This window comes from Triturus cristatus, chromosome 3_1 (genome assembly GCF_964204655.1).
Source record: "Triturus cristatus chromosome 3_1, aTriCri1.1, whole genome shotgun sequence".
NCBI classification, from domain to species: Eukaryota; Metazoa; Chordata; class Amphibia; order Caudata; family Salamandridae; genus Triturus; species Triturus cristatus.
In genome coordinates this window covers 1038745077-1038761629 of record NC_140583.1, presented here as the reverse complement: position 1 = coordinate 1038761629, position 16553 = coordinate 1038745077, and positions in this window count along the sequence as shown.

Below are 16553 nucleotides of genomic sequence, written 5' to 3'. Positions count from 1 at the left end.
TCTTGCACATATAGGAGTTTAGGCTCAGGGCCGGTCCTAGGGGAAAGTGATGTGGTTATATTTCTCCAAGCCTCAATGAGGCATGGTGAAGCATGTAAACTCTTAAGAGGTGGTAAGTGTGGATAAAACTTCCAGTACAGTTTTCTAGATACCCAGTGTAAGAGAAGGTGTGAGGCACAGATGACTTTTGATCAAAAAATACATAATAAGAAACAGACCAATTGAAGATAACTAGAGTCCTATTGAAGGTGCCAATCAAGTCACTGTAAAATTAAGCAATGGGATTGAGTGAGATAACTCTGAGTTCTGATAAATTCACATTTTCATTTAAAATGTTACAAAGCACAGGCTGTACCTAGTAACATGGCAGCAGAGTGCTGCACAAATACAGCATTATTATTTATGAATTCTCTCACAATAATTAGCATTATGGGAATTTTTATCCCAAACTTACATTAAGTAAATGTGAATCTACCAGAAGTTAATGATATGTAGGCTAAATGATTGTTATTGGTATGTGCCCTGAGCCATGGCTACAAGACTCCTGCCAACCCCTTCTACAACCTTTAAAATGTCTAAAGATTTCAGTGTCCACTTACAATTAGGTGGCGCCAAAGTACATTTGCCCCTCTCTTGGGCCTCTCAGGGGGTTATTTACAAGCCCATTGCACTGCTAATGCATCACTCTTTTTGACACACTGGCGGCGCAATGGCCTTGCCCATATTCACAAGGCCAAGTAAAGTCACCCTGTGTGTCTTTTCATGGCCTTGTAAATATGGGCAGCATTCACACATTACTCTGCGTGAAAGGGGCATTCCATGGGGGCTGCTGTAGGTGTTCCCATACAATATCTATGGAACGTGATGCATTCCCAGATTTACAACATTTTGTAAAGCTGGAAATGTGTCAGTGGCACAACAAGGAGAAATACTTTTATTTCCCCTCAATGTTTTCACTTTCTAAGAGGAAAATGCCATTAATGGTTGTTTTTGTGCCGGAAGTTGCGTCTTCCTGCACAAAAACAATCATCCTCACAGCACAGGCACCCTTTCAAAATGACGCAAGGGTGCCTGCACTGGCGCCTGGCAGCCAATTGTTTGCCAGTGCACGGGAAAGATCAGGGATGGGTCGAATTATTGTTAATAGGATGCATCCTGTTGCTTTGCAAATGATGCAGCAGGGCACAGCTAAAAAGTTTATAACACCACACTCCGTCATTTTTTTGTAGATGAGGCTCACAGTGTTTGTTTATGGCTGTGAGGGGTAAGGAAGGAATGGGAACTAAATAAAAAGGCGTTGGGCCCGATTCAGAGAACTAACTTAAGGCAAAATCCTAAACTTACTACTTTTGGTATACACAGAAGGCATTTAGTAGAAGAAAAGTTAGGATTTTGTCTTAAGTCTGTCTTAAGTCTGTCCTAAGTTTGTCTTAAGTTTGTCTTAAGTCTGTCTTAAGTCTGTCTTAAGTTTGTCTTAAGTCTGTCTTAAGTCTGTCTTAAGTCTGTCCTAAGTTTCTCTTAAGTCTGTCTTAAGTCTATCTTAAGTCTGTCTTAAGTCTGTCCTAAGTCTGTCCTACTACTTTTGGTATTCACAGAAGGCATTTAGTAGTAGTAAAGCTAGGATTTTGTCTTAAGTTTGACTTAAGACAGACTTAAGACAGACTTAAGACAGTCTTAAGACAGTCTTAAGACAAACTTAAGACAAACCTAGGACAGACTTAAGACAGACTTAAGAAACACTTAAGACAGACTTAAGGCATACTTAGGACAGACTTAAGACAGACTTAAGACAGAATTAAGCAAAATCCTAACTTTACTACTACTAAATTCCTTCTGTGTATACCAAAAGTAGTAAGTTTAGGATTTTGTCTTAAGTTAGTTCTGTGAATCGGGTCCCTTGTGTGCAAAGCACATGCAGGAGAACTAGAAGAGTACAGCTAAGGTCTGGCAAGCCAGGAGAGTCTTACTTAAGATTAGGAGATGTGAATTTTAATGTGGCTCCTATAGTTGCACCGCTGTGCTATGAGATATGCATATCTGTGTGCAGCTGTGGCTGCAGATATGACAAGACATGAACAATCTTGTGGGTGAAACAGTCTTGCACACTTTCCATAGTGATTGATGGAGCACTAGAAAGCTGGCTTCAGGAGGCCTTGTAGCTGTTGGGGTAGATTGACCGTTGCGGGCAGTGGGCGTTTACCCAGTGGGCCGTCAGGGTGGAAGCTGGATTTTGGCCCCTGGGGGGCCGTTTTTATTACCTGAGTTGTGCAATATCGGCCCCCGGTAACAAAACTGGCCAAAACCTGCCCTTGCAAACAGCTTGGCCGCACCCCTTTAGCTCCCCCCCCCCAGGGGGTCAGCTGAGCAGTTTGCCAGGGCCGGTTTTGGTTCCCAGTCCGGCCCTGAGAGAATGCAGTCTACCTTTTATAGTACTAGAGGAGCTAGAGTAGTGCTTTGTAGACAAGTTTTTATCTCGGCATTACAAAAACTTTTAAGACTATTCCCCCAAACATATCATCTTGTGTCACACCTTTAGAAGTAGCGCTACCATAGAGCTTCTCTAGACTTAATTTTCCACAAATTCTTTTGCAGAAGTGTGCACCATAAAATTAAGCTATTACATTTGCATTTTTTGTTCTCGGTCTAAGCACCTATTCTCTTCCATATAGTCCCCAGCAAACCCAATATTAATTCACATTTTTAAGTGTAGGGCAATACATTATAGACCTTCTATCATGTGTGCAATACTCAAGAAAATGGCCCTATGGTGCACATACAGCACCGCCACTGCCAGGGACCATGCCTAATTAATCCACCAAATAAATATACACAACATTTGAACATATGCCCAGCTAATCCTGACCCATTTTCCTACCAAGATGTTATTCCACAAGCGCCAGATTCAGAAAGGGCGACTAGAGCATGTAAATGCCCATAAAACACTGTATAAATGTGTTTAATATAATAAATAACAGGTCAGCATAATCCACACTCATCCTTTACAAGTGATACAGGAAAATAATTTTAACTTGGAAACAGATATCATCTTAAGAGGCTGGCGAGTCCTTCTCCTCCCAGTGGCACATTGAGAGCCTGGTCACTGATTAGAGTTGAGCACAGGCCTGTTAGGTAACCCTCTGTTGTTTTATACTAAGTAGAGTGGTGGAGGTGGATGTGAGTTCTTGGGGTGTTGGAGAGGTTGATGCCCCTCCCCTGGGCACAGAAACTATGGTGTAGCACTGGCCTCCTCTGCTCAGCCTTGCAGTGATGCATTGGTACAACTAGGCACAATGGGGGCATTTAAGGTTGCTGTAATAGCTACACATTAGAGAACTTTTTTCTTTCTTTTTTAAAAAAAAGAATCTTTATTATTTGATACATATGCACGCCCCCTAGATCCACATCCCTCCCCCCCCCCCTTTTCAGACATACTCCATAAAACAAGATTTTTTTTTCCCTTTGATAAACATTTCATTAATATCATAAAAACATATCTTACTTCTTCTGGTGCAACATAATTCATCACAATCAATATCTACAAACCATAGTTAACTCCTGTCTACCTTCCACTATCCTACATAATATAATTACAGCCACCTTATCCAGTCCCTGCATGTCTTTGCATCCACTGCATTAGCGGGTCCCATATTGCCAGACCTTTTTTGCGTTTATTATGCCCCTTTCTTTTATATATGGCTACCTCCAGGCTGCATGTCGCCAACAATCGGGATCTCCATTGTTGGAACCCCGTTGGAATCGGATCCAGCTAAGCTGAAGCTATATACATCCTTAGGACTGCCATTGCCACAAAGATCAACCCTTGCATATATTTTGGTCGCTTTACATTAGCTGTACCTAAAATTATTTGGTCAACTGAAATTTCTATTCTTGCTTCTAAGATCGCTGATAAAAAAACTGATATATCGTTAACCAAATTCATTAACACATCACATGAAGCAAATATATGTACGCTGTCAGCTTCAAATAACGTGCATCGATGATGTTCCTTTTCCCCTAATTTAGTCACACATTTACCCATATTGTCCGAATAGCAGACATTCATAGATTCATATACTTCTCCTATAGTTAATTTGAATAACTTGGAATTTTACTCCTCCTCCCCCTTTCTTCCATAAAAAGTCTCTAACCTGTAGAAATTTAAAGAAGTCCCTATGACCAAGTTTATGATCAATCTGTAATTCCTCGAAAGACTTCAGTCCTATAGTGGAGTAAAAACAACCTAATTGCGTGATCCCTCCCTTTACCCATCTATCCATACAGGTATCCCTGAAGATCTCTGGGAGGTTGTTATTTTTTAAATATTGGAGTATAGTGGGACAGCCGTTCGATCCCCAGCAATTTAAGTATGTTATTCCAAACCTTATAAATGTCAGAAATGGTGGTAAATCTAACTTTCTTAAATAACTATCATTTAAATGATGCTATAGGCACCCTCTAGTTTCGTCACCCAATAAAGGTTCTTGTGGTATTGGGATACTACCATCTATTCTGTTATCTGTCCCAATTAATAGTAATTCAACGCAATATTTCAATGTGTTGGCCCAGTAATACAGTTTAAAATTAGGTATCGCCAGTACCCCTCTATCCTTAGGTAGGTTAATAAATCTTAATGCTCTGCACGGCCTCTTGTATCCCCATATAAACCTAGAAAACATGTTCTCTATAGACTTAAACAGTTGTGGTGGGAATTCCAGGCAAATTGTTTTAAAAAATATAAAAATCTAGGTAAAAAAAGCATTTTAATCAAGTAACACCTACCCCCGATGGATAGATGTAAAATACTTAACCTGATCAGATCTTTTTTTGTGTGTTGTATTAATGATTCAAGATTATTGTTAACTAAACTCTCCAATTTTTCTGTTATACTAACATCCAAATAAATAGCTTTCTCCATTACCCGATCGTCTCTCATCTTGATTTTACTATTGAGGATAATCTGCGTTTTATCTTGATTACATTTATTTCCAGACACCCCTCCAAAGATCTTAGTCCCCTCTTCTATTGCACTTATTGCGTTAATAGGGTCACTAGTAACTAGGGCGATATCATCCGCATACGCCAACGTTTTTGTAGGCTGGTCTCGTGCCATTATAAGTGGTATTAATATATTGTTTTTAAGTCTGTGGAACAAAGGGTCAATATACAGAGCAAATAAAAGAGGAGAACATGGGCACCCCTGTCTTGTCCCTCTGGTAATAGCTAACTTTTCAGACACTGACCCGTTAACCATTACAACAGCCGATGGATCAGTATATAGCATTTGTACTGCTTTAATGAATGGTTCCCTGATACCACTTCTTGACATTGCCGTCCAAAGGTATTTCCAGGAGACCCTATCGAAGGCCTTTTTGGCGTCTAATAATATAAGTGCCATAGGGTCCCCTGTAGCATCTGTCCAGTCAAACAGTGAGATCACCCTTTGAACATGATCGGTTGTAGATCTTCCTGGGATGAACCAACATGCTGATGTTCAGATACAATTTAATGTATGATCGGTGCCAGGTGGGCAGCTAATAGGTTAGAATAAATTTTTGAGTCCCCATTTATCAAAGTAAAAGGGCGATAAGACCCAAGTTCTGTAGGGTCTTTGTGTTTTTTTAAGAAAAACACAATTTTGACTAAAGACCATGATCCCGGAGGTCGTCTCCCCTGAAAAATATGTGCAAATAAATCAAACAATATTTTTTTTAATTGTGAAGAAAATTTCACATAAAACTAACACTGGGCGTAGTACTACGCTACGCTCGCGGAGCATGCGTAGTTTGTGTTACTACGCACTACGCAAATTGCACGTAGCACAGTGCAAAAACGCGCAGCGTAGCGGGCATTTTTTGCTTGTTCGCAGTCCTCAACGTCAAGTTGGCGACCGCGAGCAAGCAAAATCAACATCCCGGCGAGACTTTTTCCTCATTCGCGATCAGCAACATCAAGTTGCCGATCCCGAGCATGGAAAATAAACACGCCACCCCGGTGAGATTCTCAACGCGGGGAGGTCAGGTTTCTCATTGCGAGTGGTCGCGTATGCTTGCGACCGCTCGCAATGAGAAACTACCAGTCTGCGTTGAGAAAGCTGCCACTCGAGTACAAAGCTACTCGAGCGGCAGAAAACAACAGCTTGCACTGTGCAAGATGCCGGTTGCAATGATTGCACTGTGTGGACAAGCATCCGGCACTGTGCAATCAGTGCGAACAGCATTTCCCTACTGCACTATGCAGTTCGTGTAGCTACGCGTAGCGTGCGTAGTACGAAGTGCACTTCGTGTAGCTACGCGTTGCACTACTACGCAAACTACACCCAGGGTTACGTAAAACTCTGTGGGAATCCCATCCATACCAGTTGCTTTACCTATAGCTAAGCTATTTATTGAGAGAAGGATTTCCTCCCATTACGGTATACCATCCAATCTTTCTTGGTCCTCTACCTGAATTTTGATCCATATTTTCTTCGATTATTTCCTGTTGTATATCTGTATCCCCATATAGTTTATGGTAAAATCGCAGAAACGCAGCTCTTATTGCATTGGGATCAGTTCTTAGCCCATATTCTGGATCTCTGAATATCCTTGTTAGATTGGCTGTACTTTGTTCTCGGGTGCGCACCGCTAACTGATGTCCCACCTGTTCACTTAGTTCGTAAAAAATGTCTTTATGCATTTTTGCTTTAGCTATGGCTTTTGCCGTTAGGATAGCGATGATACAATTTTTAGCTGTCGCTACACGTCTTACTTCCTTTTCGACTACCCGTCCCTCCTGAACAGCCTTTATTAGTCCTTCTTTGTCTATACTCACATTTTTCTGTAGTACCACCATTTTTTGTTTGGCCTTTTTATTAGTATTTAATGAAAATTGTAGCGTCTCCCCTCTGATTCCGGCCTTCAGGGCATCCCACACCATATCGATTGGTGCGCTACCTATATTATCCTCCAAAAAGCCGGGTATCCAATTCCTCATATGAAGACAATATTCCTCATTTGCCAATAGTGCCCTTTCGAACGTCCAGGTTTTCACATTAGAGTTTGTTACTCCGTATTCTATAGTTAAAACAAGAGGATTGTGGTCAGAGAGCACTCTTGTCAAATTCTACTGTGCAATTAGATATTAACGTACTAGAGACCAGAATATAATCCAGTCTCGCTTGCCTAGAGTGTGGATGGGAGTAGTGGGTAAATCCAGGATCACTTGTATGCTCTGTTTGCCAGCAATCTATCAAACCATGAGTTTTGACATACATTTTTAAAAGCCTGAAACACTTTTGGTTTCCTGCCCCGATATTGAAAACCTGAATCTACCGACCAGTCACATGGGAGATTTAAATTAAAATTGCCACATACTATCAGTGGAAGGGGCCAGTGAGCGAGCTCATTAGAAATATAGGCCAGTACTTCCGGGTCATAACTAATATTACCATATTGTACATAGAGTCATTTTCCTACCATTGCCATGCTGACATTCTATAATTGAGCACCGCCCATATTTATCAGATGATAATCGGGTAAATTGCATCCCGCCCCCTTTTGCAAGTATTGCCACACCCCTGTTCCTTACTCCTTGTGTTGAGGCAGTAATCAGTCTATACCCTAGTGTGTTAAGATAATACATTTGTGACCCCTCGATATGTGTCACTTGTATACAAATAATATTGGCCCCTGTCAATTGTAATCCAACAGACACTCTTTGTCTTTTTCTTATGTTATTGAGGCCACAGATATTAACGGAAAGAATTTTCAAACAAGCCATATTGACTCTTGTCCATCCCTACCTGTAAATTTTTAACCCTCTCTGGCCCGTTTCCATTTATACGGCTTTTGCCATCGTTTTCTATTTCTATATCCAAATTGGTTCCAGTTTGCACCTTTACCCTCACCCCAAGTCTGAGATTCCCCCCTTCCTCACCACCCCGCTCTTCCACCCCCCTCCCCCACCATTATATAGGCGGTCAGGCTCAGTCCTCAGCCCGTGTGATAACTTCTGACCCATCCCCACCCACACTCCGCCGCCCTCCCCTCCCCTCGTGTTTAAAGATATTGCTAGCCTTTATAATCATATTTCATTATATCATCAGGTGCTCCCCTATTCTGTCAAGAGAAAAAAGAAAGATCAGGAAGTATTATCAACCATGACATAACATAGCCACATAACATAGCCAGAAGACGGGGGATAAACAACAACTGTCCACGTGTAGGAATTGAGGTACCCATCAGATCATCACCCCAAAGTCTGTTATATTAACACCTAATGATTACTCTCAGCAGTCCAGGGTTTCCTCACTATAATTTCCTCCAATACATTCTGAGCTTGTATTTCAGAGGTAAAATAATAGTTTCGACCTTGCGCGATAACTTTTAGCATAGCAGGGTTTTGCAAAAAATCTGTTGCTCCTGTTTTTTGAAATGGCGCAATCAGTTGCCTGAGCCTCCATCTTCTCTCCACGGTGGCATGTGCGAAATCTGGTTTGGCGAAAAATGAGAAATTCTCCCAGTTCCTTTTCTTATTGGGTCTTGCCAGGTCATACACAGCCTGTTGAAGCAGAAACTTTACTAAATAGATTAAGATTACTCTTGGATATGGCTGATCGTTCGGAGGATACCTAGATATTGTTAAGGGGAATCTGTGTACATGTTGGATTTCTTTATCCCAATCCCATTGTGCTAGTTTTGGCAGAGAGTTCCTCAGCAAATTTATCGTGAATTCCTGATATCACTGCCTTCGCTGTTCTCCAGTATTCCTAGCAACCTTAAGTTATTCCGGCGTTGTCGATTTTCTGCCTCTTCTAGTTTCCACATCACTTCCTTCAATGAGCTCTCTTGAGAGGTATATTGTTTTTTCAATATATCCACCATGGTTTCCGATTTTCCACCATACTTAGCCTCTCTGCAATCTCGGTACAGGTTTTCCCAATTTTCCGGATTGAGCCTTGTAGTTTTTTTGAGTCCAGTTGGGCTTGTTGATTTTCCAGTTTGACTTTGTCTTGAAATGAACTAAGGGATTGTAGGATCAAAGAAAGGGATGGTTCAATAGTCTTTCTGTCCTGTCATATCTCCTGGTTGTTTTCTAGATAACCTCTCCGTCTCGTGTGCTCCATTAAAGGATAGCGGCTGTGTAGCTGAATAATCCCATCCAAGTTCTCCCTCTTCCTTTCCCCATTCCGCCTGTGGTTACTCTATTTCCCATCTGATAGTCTCTTTGTAAAATTCTAAATAGGAATTCTAACTTTACTACTCCTAAATGCCTTTTGTGAATACCCAAAACTCGTTAAGTTCGGATTTTGGCTCAGATTACTTTTGTGAATCGGGACCTACGTGACTGATTGCATCTATCTCTATCTGCCTACGTCACTGTAGGTCAGGCCACATGCAAATATAAATATTAAATCTGCATCATTGTGAGTGAGCCCATGTTCAGTGTTTTAGGCCCATCCCCATTGGTCACTTTAGTTGAGCTCTGGGGGCTGGAAGCCGTTAGGTTCCTCCTGAAAGACTTATCCTTCGAATCCCATGTGTAGTTTATTTACTGCCTTTCTCTGAGAAAGCTGCCTTAAAGTTTGTGAGTCTTCATACATGAAAGCATGGACATGCGCACTGGCTGGCACTGTCATTTTTCACTTAACCTTACTGCTTAGTAGGTGTTATGTTTTTAGTCTTGGTTTAACATATGATCCTGCTTTATCTCTTTTCTCGAACCTCCTCCACTCGCCCTGCCCTCCCATCATTTTCCTCACACATGTACGCTTTAGGGGCATTTTCTAAGCCTTGCACTATTGAGGGAAGTCACTCTCCAGTGACAGAAAATGTTTCCATAACACTGTTGATCAAGCCCAGACATCAGAGGAGGGTAAAGGAGAGTGTGCCAAGGACCCACAACGAGATGGGCAAAGCTGCGAGCATGTGTGTTGTGTAGGGTGACCAACTGGCATGGATGCAAATTCAGGATGGTGAGTGTAAAAATTCTGGACAAAGTTCAAAATTCAGGACAGAAAGTTAAAATTCAGGACAAAAATTCCAGACAAAATGTACGTTATAAACACATCAGAGGAGGTCATGATGGAGCGGGTAGTACAAAACTTTGTATACCCCCCCATTCTGCATGTTTATATTAATCTGAATAATCAATTAATGGTAATCTTATTAATTTGTTTGAAGTGAAAGTCTTACCAATTATATTAACAGAAGAATTACACGTGGGATTTGCATTTTGCATGGCTAAACTAACTGTATCCTAACTTATGTACGCATACTAATAGTAGAAAATTAGAATATTGCATGATATATGTTGCTTTTGTGATGTAATTGTAAGTTGCGCATCATTGAGTGAGTATAAATGCTTTGAATGTTGCTATTTTGCTAGATAATTACTTACACATAAGGGAATTAGTGAGGGTTTAACATTTTATTAAGCATTTCCATGTTTTAATTACGTTTTTGTGTTTGTTTTGCTTAAGTTGTCCATTTCCGCCTATTTCAAAATGGCTGACCGAGACGTACAACGTGACTGCCGCTGACACACGAGGTTCTTAGTGAAGTGCGCATGCGTCACTGCCAGCAACAATGGCCTAGTCCCCAGGAGATGATGTTCTTATCAAGGACACTCTGGGAGCTTCGCCAAGGATAATACAATGGACTGTCTTTAAAACCGGAACCAGCAAGTGCGATGACTTCATTTTGCGGACTATGTGAGAACTTTACCGGACGACCCCAAATCCACCAATGAGGACAGTCTGAAACCCCAATCTTGATACATTACGACATTAGTTTCATTATAAAAGTAGGTAGAAAAGTGAACTAAAAAAAACTCTATCTTCTTTGACGAACTTGATTTCCTGACGTTATGCTGATGGAGAGGACGGTTACACTGCTGGACAGCTGTTATGCTGAATCTATGAGAGACTGAATTGCGGCCTGACTTTGATGAATTAAAAGATTTTTTCACGACTTGACTGACTTAGAGGACGACTAATAGCCAGATTAGGTAAATATGATATTCTGCGGTTTGGATGATGATTTCTAACAATTTGCAATTTTATTAGATAAATGATATTTGATTAATTGATAAATGTGTTGTGTCGATTGTTTGAAGAAGAAAACTAGGATAAGAGAAGAGTATAGATAGATGAATTGGATCACTAAACCATAAAACAACTAATTGATTCATCACCCAATGAGGGGAATATCACAAGGTTGGAGTTAATAAAGTATTCAATGCATTTAGGGTTTAGGTTAAGATATTCCTTTTAAGGTCAGCGTTTGGAAACTTATTCCTCTAGGGAAGCAGATCAATGAAGTATGAGTGTTGGTGTTATGGGCCCCACCAATGAATGGTTTTGAGTGAATTTGCTATTGCAGTATTTGGTCTGTGACGAAGGGGGAATTTGATGTTCCACGCTGCAACAGTTTTTCTGGTAGCAAGATGATGGTTGTTATTGTTTGGTGATTATTGCTTGTAAATTGCTTATTGATTATTGGTTGTTGAAATTGGTTTATGTACTAACACTCTGTGTTGATTCGCGTCGAGTTTTATGATGTTTGCACAGCTTTTGGGATGTAGGAAGACGGAAGTTTGTAACAGTTCCGTAGTAGAGCAGAGGTAAGCGCTGCTCTCGGGAAAGACGGAATTGTTGTTGCCCTGTACACAGGGAGAAATGTGTAACGATAGAAGTTGCACGACGCATTGTCTGGGTTCGATTCAGTGACATCGTCGTGTGTTGCCATTAGAGACATTTTCTGTGTGAGAGAAGTGTGTATGATAGCAAAGGTCACCTGTGAAATTTTGGTCTTAGGTACCAGGAGTCCAAATGGCATTCCGATAACGCTTATCACTGGGAAGGTAACAGGTGTTCTCTGAGCTTGTTAGAAGGATAAAGTAGAGGGAAGTGCTGCTTTGTTAACGTATGTTATAATCCTGTAGTAGGACACACTGTTCGCTGTTCTCGGGAAAGACAGGATTCTGTGTGAATGTACTAAATTTTTTTCGTATAAAAGTGCGTGAATGTAAAGGCATTCGGGTTAATTGTGAAACTCTAATTTTATTTCTCAGGAGCATTGGGTCTCCAACTAGGTGTCTTAATTCTGGAGAAACGGTTAGCTAATGTTTGTTAGAAGGGTAAGGTAGAGGGATGTGCTACTTTATCAACGGAAGTAACGATTCTGTAGTAGGGCAGAGGTAAGCGCTGCTCTCGGGAAAGACGGAATTCTCGTGAGAAAGGTCTATTGCTATTCCTTGGTTAGCGAAGCGGACAATGGTGGTGTTTTTATGTTGTTACTAACAGAATTGTAAATTTCGAAACAAAACTTACAGAGTGGATTTTGTGAAGGAGGGTAGACAGGAGCAGGAGCTGCGGCAGTGGCTGCTGACGTCAGAACGACCGCGCTGGGATTGGACAGTCGGTCAGAAACGTAAAACGCTATGGATTGGTGTGTTAGTGTGCATCGCGCTAGGATTGGTGAAGTACAGGGTTACGTAGACGCTCCATATTGGTGCGTTGGTGTGAGTCGCGCTGGGATTGGAGAATTGTAAAAGTGACATAGACGCTCCGGATTGGTGTGTTAGTGTGAGTCGCGCTACGATTGGACAGAATAGCGGTACTGTTGCAAGGAGAAACTAGCGTTACACGGAAGACAGGAAAATTTATTACGATCCACCAGAAAAGGAGAAAAAGTCCTGGTTTGGTAGAATTCAAAAGTGGTTTAAAAAGGACAAACCAATTGTAACTAGGGAAGGACAGTTACTTCCTCCACCGAAAACCCCTGCATCCTTTATGGTTGCGAAATATGGATATCACACCTGTATTTGGTTAGATAATTGGGTCAAGTATACCGAAAAGGATGGAGTGTTGGCTTTTCCAGAACATGGTTCATTTAATTTGCCAGTTTTGAGAAATTTAAAATAGAAAATGATTAATTTAGAACCAAGACCTAGACGTACACAATTCGAAGCATTGACAGAGTGGGAAGATGAGATGCATGACCGAGAAAGACAGAGAAATGGCAGAGGGTATAGGTACATGTTTGGTAGGTCATACGGACATGAGACTCATGATGATCGAATGAGAAGGTGGCGGAATGCGAGTATGACTGAGGGTTTGTTTCCCGTAAGAACTGCAGGAGAGAATGAATGTAGAAAATGTATAGAAAAGAGGCATAATGTGGAATCGGGAGGGTATGGAGTAAATGAGTCAGAGGATGATGTTCTTGATGACATGTTCTATAAAAATCCACCCCCATATCGACCAGAACCAGAAATATTAACCCCAAGTGCCCCAATGAAAGAAACAGTACGAATCATAAAATCGGAACCAGAGTTCCAAGATTTGGGAAGGAACAATTCCATTAGAGAGGTAGAGAAGAAGTCCGGAGGTAAAATAAATGACGAAAATTCAGCAGAACTATAGCGAACACTGTTTGACGGTCCCCTATAAAAGTAATAAACTGGTTGAACAACCAAGAATGAGTCAGAATGATAATCCACGGAGACAGCCTCTGAGTATGATTGAACCGCATTTTTAAAATAACCCGTTTGTAGGCCAAAACTGTGCAGAAAAGCGTTTGACAATAGTGGAGTCAATATCAGAAAAACAAAAGGATTTTGGACAAGGAAATGTAGTGAAGCCAGTAGGACCATCTACAGAGGAATTGAGTGAATGGTTGAGAAGCTTGCAGAAGAAAGACAAAGAATCTCAGTCAATAGATGTAGCCAAACTACGAATGGTACTGGAATAGTTAATAGTAGGAACTATCCCTACGGAAAAGTTAAAAACTTACCAAGATGAGGAGTTGCTATTTCTGTGTAAAAGCGTAACATGGAGAGCAAAAAGTCTCCATGAAAGATTAGAAGAAGTGGCAAATGAAATGGGTATTGATATTGAAAATGTAAAAGCTGTACAGTAACCATATCGGGTAGAATTCACTGAAAAAGACATTGAAAACTTGAATACCACAAGACGAATAGGTCAGATTAAGGAGATAATTATTTTGTTGAGAAAATGGGGAGATGTAGAAAAATGGAGAAGTAGATGGTATCGAAAACGAGATGAGGTTTCGGATAAGACTTTTTTGGCTTTCCCTATCAGAGAAAAAGAGAAGGTTGTGACAGAATGCCCAATGAGAGATATTCCGGGAGGAGGATATGTACATGTCCCATGGACTAGGCAGGATATTTTGTCATTTACGCATGACTTCCCTCGAAAACGTGAAAAACCCGTCGAGTGGTATAGACAGGTAGACAGATTTGTAAAATTGTCTAAAGTATTGTGGATTGACCTAAATAGCTTGTTTGACATAATAGTACCAGCAGATCTATGGACAAAGTGCAAAATTATGATAGATAGGCCGACACAGGAATATCCAAGGGATCCAAAAACAGGGGCTCCCGACCCCGAGGTAATGAAGAAATACGAACAGGTTATGGCATTTTTGAAAAACAAGGCACCTCCTAAAGAGACAGACTGGGTAAAAATTGACAAAACACATCAGGAAAGCAAAGAATCAGTACATGCCTATTATGGGAGGTTAATTTTGGCCTTTAAACAATTTAGTGGAGATGAAAATCTAAGTGAAAAAGATTTGAGTCATTTTGTATACAGGTTTGTATATGGTCTTCGTCCAGAAATTAATGAGATGATAAAGCAGCATACCGTAGACTGGCAAAATAAGAAAATAGACGAAGTACTGAGACATGCTAAATATTTCAGTGATGAAATTGATGCAAAACAGCGAAAATTGAAAGAAACGGCACAAGTAAAGGTAGCAGAGAGACAGGAAGCTCAATTAGCAGAACAAGCAGGGTCAAGACCAAAATTTAATCCTGGGAAAGGTAAAGGAAATATTGAGGAAGCTAAAAAGAAATGTCCGTGTCATAATTGCGGTAGGATAGGGCATTGGAAATCCAAGTGTAAATTTCCTCCGAGTACTAACGATGAAAATGCATCATTGAATCCACAGGTGCTGAATGAGGTGAGTGGTCAACAGCAGCGACAACAACAGGTTGTAACACAACAGAATCAAGTGCCAAAACCACTTTTTCCACAGAACAAAAATTGCCAGAAATATAGTAGGAAAAATTGATTCTACAACGAAGAACAGGTAAATAAGCCGCCACGAGCTAGCGCTGCTTCGAAGTATTGGCTGCAACGCGATGAAAGCGATTCAGAAGAGGGTTATTGATGGTGCCGAAGGGAGGAAGAAGAGTGCGTGCTTGGCGCAACTCTAGAAGTAGACCAGACAGGCCCATTTGTAGATGGAAAAGTTAATAATAAAAATATTACTTTCCTAGTGGATACTCGTGCTACTCGATCAACTGTTAGGTCAGCTGATGTCAGGAATCTTCCTCTCTCGGATGAAACGATCCAAGTAGTTGGTGTATCCATTAGACAGATTAAAACGTACCTTACAGAACCAGTAGAAGTTAGCATAGGGAAATTTTCGGAAATGCACCGGTTTGTCGTGTGCGTCACCAGTCCTGTGAACTTGTTAGGTAGAGATTTATTGTGCAAGATGAACTGCACTATATTTTGTACTCCAGATGGAATAGCCTTTGAAACACCAGATAATGATGTGCTGTATAAAATGACAATGGCAAACAGAGAGAAGGAGGTTACGGGAACCTATGCTGTATTTAACCCTGATGAATTACCAAAAGAATTAAAACAATCTGTTAAAGCAGAAGTTTGGGATTTCACAGGAGAAGACGTAGGACTGATGAGAAATGCAGACCCAGTAAAAATACCAGTAAAAGAAGGAGTAAGTTATCCAAATGGGATTGGAGAATTGTAAAAGTGACATAGACGCTCCGGATTGGTGTGTTAGTGTGAGTCGCGCTACGATTGGACAGAATAGCGGTACAGTTGCAAGGAGAAACTAGCGTTACACGGAAGACAGGAAAATGTATTACGATCCACCAGAAAAGGAGAAAAAGTCCTGGTTTGGTAGAATTCAAAAGTGGTTTAAAAAGGACAAACCGATTGTAACTAGGGAAGGACAGTTACTTCCTCCACCGAAAACCCCTGCATCCTTTATGGTTGCGAAATATGGATATCACACCTGTATTTGGTTAGATAATAGGGTCAAGTATACCGAAAAGGATGGAGTGTTGGCTTTTCCAGAACATGGTTCATTTAATTTGGCAGTTTTGAGAAATTTAAGAGAGAAAATGATTAATTTAGAACCAAGACCTAGACCTACACAATTCGAAGCATTGACAGAGTGGGAAGATGAGATGCATGACCGAGAAAGACAGAGAAATGGCAGAGGGTATAGGTACATGTTTGGTAGGTCATACGGACATGAGACTCATGATGATCGAATGAGAAGGTGGCGGAATGCGAGTATGACTGAGGGTTTGTTTCCCGTAAGAACTGCAGGAGAGAATGAATGTAGAAAATGTTTAGAAAAGAGGCATAATGTGGAATCGGGAGGGTATGGAGTAAATGAGTCAGAGGATGATGTTCTTGATGACATGTTCTATAAAAATCCACCCCCATATCGACCAGAACCAGAAATATTAACCCCAAGTGCCCCAATGAAAGAAACAGTACGAATCAT